Source organism: Triturus cristatus, chromosome 10 (genome assembly GCF_964204655.1).
Source record: "Triturus cristatus chromosome 10, aTriCri1.1, whole genome shotgun sequence".
Lineage (NCBI taxonomy): Eukaryota > Metazoa > Chordata > Amphibia > Caudata > Salamandridae > Triturus > Triturus cristatus.
In genome coordinates this window covers 274,174,803-274,181,776 of record NC_140593.1, presented here as the reverse complement: position 1 = coordinate 274,181,776, position 6,974 = coordinate 274,174,803, and the positions used below count along the sequence as shown (strand labels likewise).

Genomic DNA, 6,974 nt, shown 5'->3' with positions numbered 1-6,974 from the left:
TCCAGTTGTTTTACGAATCACGATCTTCAACACGCAAACACGTCCTGTCGTAAATGAATTTAACCAAGGAATGGCTATGCCACCTGACCTATAGGGTCGGGTAGAGAACACGACCTTAGGGAAGGAATTTCTATTACCCATTATCCTGTATCTTGTACAAAGAATGTTTTCTTGTGGATGATTTGTATTTTTATTGCACATTGTGGGGGTTGTTGCTTTAGGGGATTCAAGCGCTACAAAAGACTGTGAGCCACGGATTGAAGTGTCAGTCTCCTGAGAACCTACCACTGATGTACTTCTAGGACAACTGTACCTAGCTGCAGCTAATAAATTGAAGTTCCTATGCCAGACAGAGTGTTCCGTGTCTCTGTAATTTGGAAGGTGAACTCAGAAGATTTCAGGCGTACCCTGCGCCGCCAGGCTTAATGAGCCCGGTTCTTCAATATGATAGTAGGTCTTCCAGCAGTTCTTCTTTTTTCCATTTAAACAAAATGCTATCTATATATCCAGACCAAACATTAACATTTTCAGGGAAAGCAGGGAGATGAATCTCCTTCCCAGTAAAGAAGATCCATGAGCCACTCTGATCAGCAAAAGGTAGTGTTTATTCCTTGGCAGAAAGAGTAAGCCTTTCGACCACAGCAGTGGTCTGGATCACATGACCCTAGCATAGGGACATGGAGTTCTTAAAGGCACAAGTAACAGCGTCAGGCACGACGCGATAAACAAACAACATAAACAAAATATGCATACAAAGAAGGTGATAAAATAACTTCTCGTACTCAATAAATTAGTCATTTAACATCATATATCAAATCATACCATACAGTACATATTTCATCCAGAATAATATACGTTTAAAAAAATAATCAGATGTACTGTTTTCAATAAAGTTTTGTTCAAAAGGAGACAAAATAATAATAACACATTTTCTGAATAAACACACAAATGATGGTAAGAACGGTGTTATTTAAACAGGATTTCATTGTTGCCTACTGAACTACAGAATGATCTCTCAGTGTATGAATGCATACAATTATGTCAATACATTCATTGTATTACATTGTAACATATCGGTGATAAGAGTATCCAAATTGTGCATAACTCCACAATTAAGGTATAGTACCTGAGTGCAATTACTGTCAGCATGTGTCAATATGTTAAAAGAGATTACGGTATAGTACCAGAAGTCAAAAGTAAACCTCATTGTCTGTGAACAAATAACCATAAAGAATAATGTTTCATGCAAATAAACTAAAAATAAAGTTCTCAGATCTATCGATCTGAACACATATTCGTATACCCATGATTGGGGCGACGGAGGCTACAGCTAGTAGATTCAGGATTACTAGGGGTGGTGGTTGTTCGCTGGAACATCTGTCCACTCAGGAGCACGTTAGTTCTATTGGGGTGAATAAATAGCAGATCCTTAATCTCATCTACCTAGATTCCTACAAAACAATAATGAGAGACAAATTAGTTCAGCGGTGAAAGTATACGACATCACCATCCTGTATTTATAGTAAGTATTAATTCTCCATCTTGTAACTTCTCACAAAAAACAACTAAACATCCCGGGGGTAAAAAAAAGATGGAAAGAAAAACTTGTAAATGAGAAGAAAAGAGTTAAAGCTAAAAAAGTACATCAAAAAGTGAAGATGGAAGTGGTATTTAGAAAATAAATAGATTAAAGTTGGGGGGAGGAAAAGGTCTGCCCAAGCTCAGTTAAGAATTCATTGATAGAAATTATAAAGGTGAGTAAAGCTCTTCGTCATAGATCATGCCATCAGGAAACTTGGTACCAGCTTGCAAGATAAATCGGGATTCTAGCTTACGCAGAGAGGCTACTCGGTTACCGCCTCTTAGGTGAACGGGGATGGTGTCCAAACCAAAAAACTTAGCTTGGTTCCAATCTCCTGCATGCTTGTCATTGAAGTGTGTTGCTGTGATGTAACTGAAGTCCCTATGTGTTATGGCTCTCCAATGTTCCTGTATCCATTTTTTTACTGGAAAGGTTGTTGAGCCAAAATACTACATGCTGCAAAGACATATTATGGCGTAGACCACATGATCTGTACCACATGTAATGAATCTTGGCATCTTCCACCTAGTGTGTGTCCTTTCAAGTGTGACTTCGGTAATGCTACCGCTATATCTGCAGACTTTACAGTTGCCACACTCATGGAAACCCTTGGCTTGTGTTACTGGTCAGATGGCTTTGGACTAGTAGGTCTCTTAGTGAGAGGTTCTTTTGGTATGTCAAAGAGGGTCCAGTGCCCACTTTATTCCTTAAAATTGGATCATGTCTTAGTATGCCCCACCTAGATTTAAGTATTCTTCGTAGCTGTCCCACTTGGCTGCTAAATCTAGTGATGAACTTTATGGGTTCCTGTGTCTTCACTTTGGAGATGCTGGGATCAGGTGACTTCCACTCTGGTATCTGCTTGTTTAAGAGCTTTGAGGGGGTAACCTATTGCCTTAAGCCTTTGTGTCAACTCTTGCCTGGTGCAGTGGTAGCTTTCTGTAGAACTGCAGTTATTTATAGCCCTGAGAAACTCACTGTATGGAATACCCCATCTAAAACTCGGTGGATGGCAACTCGTAGCATGCAAAATCGAGTTGCCGGCTGTCCCTTTTCTATAGAGTTCAGTGTTGATTGTACCTTTTGTAAACCACAAGTTTCAAATCTAGGAAATCAACACATTCTTGGCTATGGTGTATGGTGAATTTGAGATTCATAGCATTGTGGTTTAATGCCTTAACAAATAATATGAGGTCGGGTTCCCTGCCCTCTCACACAAAGAAAAGAAAATGTCGTCTATGTATTTAAGCCACATATTCACATTGTTAATACAATGTTCAGTGTTATCACTCCAAAGCACCTGCTTCTCCCACCAGCCCACCACCAAATTAGCATAGCTGGGAGCGAAGCAGATGCCCATCGAGGTCCCTTGTAGCTGTTTGAAATACTCATTTTTAAACATGAAGACATTTTCCTTGAGGCACATCTCAATCATGGCTAAAATCATGTGTGTATGCTAGAGTAGATGTATACTTTGAGACTTCAAGAAGTATTGACATGCTTTCAATCCATCAGAATGTCTAGTGGATGTATAAAGGCTCTCGACTCCAAGACAAACAAACCAATGGTTATCATATAAAGACATATTCTGTATTTTTTGTAAAAAATCTTTGGTGTCTCTTATGTATGAGTTTAGGTCCTTAACAAAAGGGAACAGAAAATTATCAACAAAAATAGAAGTATTCTCTAGTAGACTATTCTTGAACGAGACTATGGGTCTCCTGGGATGGTTCTAGGGCATTTTTGTGTAGCTTAGGCAATAGGTACAGTGTGGGTGTGGTGGGGGTACTATTCAGAAGAAATTGTCTCTCATCCCAGTTAAGAAGCTGCCTGTAATACCATCCTTTTATCAATGTGGAGTGTCTTTCATGTAAATCCACCAAATAGGCTTTGTCAACCTTACAATAGCATGCCCTGTCACTGAATTGACGGTATGCTTCTTTCTCATGCATTTTCCTCGTCATCAAATCGACATTAATATCTTTAGTTTGAAATCTTTTTATTGAGTTGTCAACAAACAAGATGCAATGAGTAAAGAGGCCTAGGTAAAAGGCCAGCAGATATTTTAGTGCTGCGCAGAGCATCAGCAACAAAAACACCAAAATGAACCAACCCGCCCCCCTCCCTATCCCTACCCGCCCCTCCCCCCTCCCATCTCCTCCTCCGTGTAACGTGTTCCGGCAACAGATAAAAATATAGGCCTTGCATCAGAATGCACCAGATTGTGATGTTTAGTTTGTACTTTGTCTCAGTTCAGGAAGGCAGAGCAGTCGCAAGTATCGAGGGCAGTACAACTCCCGGAACTCAGTGCACAACAAAGCAAGAAAGGGCTGCCACACCTCAGCAAAAGAGGTCCCGTCACCCTGAAGTGAGAACGAGTTGCGCTCCATTCCTAGAACATACCATAGTCGATGTAGCCACCACAGCACCATTGGTGTTCTATCTGTGCCCCAATGTGACAGTATGTTCTGTAGTGCCGCCTCTAGGGCTATACCCAGTTGCTTACCCCTACGAGACTTGAGGGGAAAGGTAAGCCTATATGATACTCCCAGAACCACGTATGCGGGGACGTGTAGGAGCGTGGTGTCAAAGTGGCCATCTATCTTGTCTAGCACTTGCGTCCAGTATGTGGTGAGGATAGGGCAATCCCTCCAGCAAGTAGGGGAGCAATCAGGGTCGCGCTTATTGAGTCGGGAGGGTGTAAGACACCAGTATGTCATGAGTTTAGTGGCCATTTCAATGCTAGATGTAGTACGCGCCGAATGTCAGGCTCTATAATAAACGTCCGACCATTCTTTAGGTGTCAGGGCCCGACCGAGTTCGGTTTCCCACCGTCTTTGTCCTGCAGACTTAGCCGGTGGTTCTGGGGGACGTAGGATGTGGTAGAGTTCTGTGATCAGTCATTTGGAGGAGTGCTTTGAGAGTAACCAGAGCCCATATCGGGTGAGGAGCCTCTCCGCTCTCGGGTGGATTTGAGGTTGCAGGACCAAATGTCTGATTTGCATGTAATGGTAGCGTTCGGCTTCAGGTATGGGGTAGTCAGACTTAAAGTCTTCAAAGGATCGAGGGCCGTTGAGATAAAAAACGAATACCCGATAGACCTACGTCTAGCTGCGTCCCACTGACAGAATGCCTCCCAGTTAAGGCCTGGGGAGAAATCCGGATTTTCCGTGATGGGAGTAAGGGGTGAAGGGAAAGATGTCAAGCCATTGCGGAGAGCAGTGTCATCCCATGCTTTCAGTGTGGCACGAGCTGTAGGGGAGCCATATAGCCTTTGAGGTCTAGAAGCCTTGCGAAGAAACAGGACCTTCCATAGGGCTTTTTTTGCTAGCGCGCGTTCCATAAATAGCCAGCTCTTCTCAGACTCTGGTTGAGCCCATTCTAATAGAGTCAGCAGCTGTGTCGCTTTGTAATAACGGTCAATATCAGGAATCCCCAGCCCCCCCTCATCATGGGGTCTAAAACCGAGGTCCCTATGTATTCACGGCCTCCTATCCGCCTAAACTAAGGTGTTAAATTCAGATTGTAGCTGCTTTAGAACACCCGCGGGGGACTCCACCGGAAGGGTCTGGAAGAGATATAGCATTTTGGGGAGTATGTTCATCTTGACGGCTGCTAGACATTACCACCTTTGTCCGATGGTTTAATGATCAGATCGGGATCACTTTGCAATATCTTGACCGCCTCCCACTGTTCTCTAGTTCAATTTCTACACGGTGGTGCCTTTCCAATGAGATTTAATAGGTCCTGTGCTACAACATCGCAGAATACATCGATGTTGTCCCTGGCAGTGGAAGGTGTATATTTTGAGACTGCTCTGAATTTGGTTACATCTGAGCTATCAGTCTGTAACCTAAATAGCTGTATAATCTCTGTCACATATGTGGGATCAAAAGGATCCATACTATCGCCCATAGTGGTCAGTTGACTCTGGTTGATGAGTTCACTCATCACCCATAGGGTGGGGATATCTTCGATAGCTGGAGTATGTTCATATGTGGATGCCCTGGTTCCATGTGGTGATATGTGTGTTCTCTCATTATGTAGTGCATGTACCTTGAACAACTTTAACTTCCGTTCAAATTTGTATAGGTCAACTCTGGTTTGTGCATAGTCGAGTCCTGTTTCTGGGCAAAAGTATAAACCAAGGTTCAAAACATTCTCTTCATCTTTGGTTATTGGTCTGTTTGAAATGTTAATTACCGTAAGATGTTGTGCTGTCCCAGCCACCATGTCTCCTTTGCCATTTGGCCGCGTGTTCCCATGCCAGTTGTCTTGCTGTTTCTTTCAACGGTCTTGTTTTTGTTTTTTGTTTTCCTTTTCCTCCTCGCCCTTTTCCTTTGGGCCTCCCTCTGTTGGACTGTTCGATGTTTCTTGGAAAAAGACAAATATATATATATATGTGTGTGTTTTTCCTCAAAGGAGGCCATATAAAGATTAGCAATAATGGGAGCGCTGGGAGCCCCCACACAGATCCCCTTAGTTGTTTATAACTAGAACTATTAAAGATGAATAAAGTATCTCCCAGCACTAACTGAACACACTGAAGTTTAAAACTAATAAGGACAACATCAGTGTAGACGTGATGAGAAGAGATCCTTTTAAGGCATGTAGGTAAGTTGATCCACATTCAAAGGCCAAGAGAACACAAGAACCAGCCACTTAAATGGCATAATTTTAACAGAGAAACAACAAAAAGAAGTTGTAAACTAGAGCGCAAATGATCTAGTAGGATGATGGTGTGTGAACCGGCAAGTAAGAGTTGATTTCTAGGTCTGATGGAAATTCTATTCATGACACAGAATTCTAAACATCACACCCTGTTTAAGTGGAAGACAGTGAAGCCTAATCTTAGAATCAGTGAAATGATCAAATTTACAGAGCCCACAGAGTAGCTATATTGCCAGATTCTGAATTCTTTGAAGTTTCACCAAAGTAGATTCTGGCAGGTCTTGACATAAGGTGTTACATTAATCCAGTCTAGATAGGATGCATGGAAACACCATTTGCACATACAGCTGTATAGCCAACAAAGAGAGGATCTTTTCACGGCTTCAGCAAGTAGAGACAACAAAATTAATTTGGGCTGACAGAGATATTCTCTGCTCAACTGAGATCCCCAAATTTTAATTTGGGTGCAATAGAAGGAGAGGAGGAGTGCCTAGGGACTAGAGTCAATTGAACAGATGCAAAAGATCTAAATGATTACCACATAGCAGGATCTATTTATTCGCCTTGATCCTTGAGCTCTGAACACTTTGAAGGCAAACTGTAAGAGAGGCTGCTGAGGACGGAGCAGGGCAGTCCAGTCTATTGGTAGGTTATGCACCATCGACAAGCATGAAATTGCTGCACAATGAGAAAGACCTTATCAAGGAGCTAAGAGTTAAAA

General features: G+C 42.3%; 1 long non-coding RNA gene across 1 annotated transcript in view; it reads right to left on the bottom strand.

Annotated features, from left to right (window-relative positions):
* Window positions 1-619: 619 nt before the first annotated feature.
* Window positions 620-6,974, bottom strand: part of LOC146789313 (uncharacterized) — a 32,029-nt gene continuing 25,674 nt past the window's right edge. Inside the window, exons 2-3 of the long non-coding RNA XR_014969782.1 lie at window positions 5,786-5,955; window positions 620-1,451 (exon numbers count right to left, since the gene is read on the bottom strand). This is a non-coding gene — a long non-coding RNA (uncharacterized LOC146789313). The remainder of the gene's footprint in view (window positions 1,452-5,785; window positions 5,956-6,974) is intronic.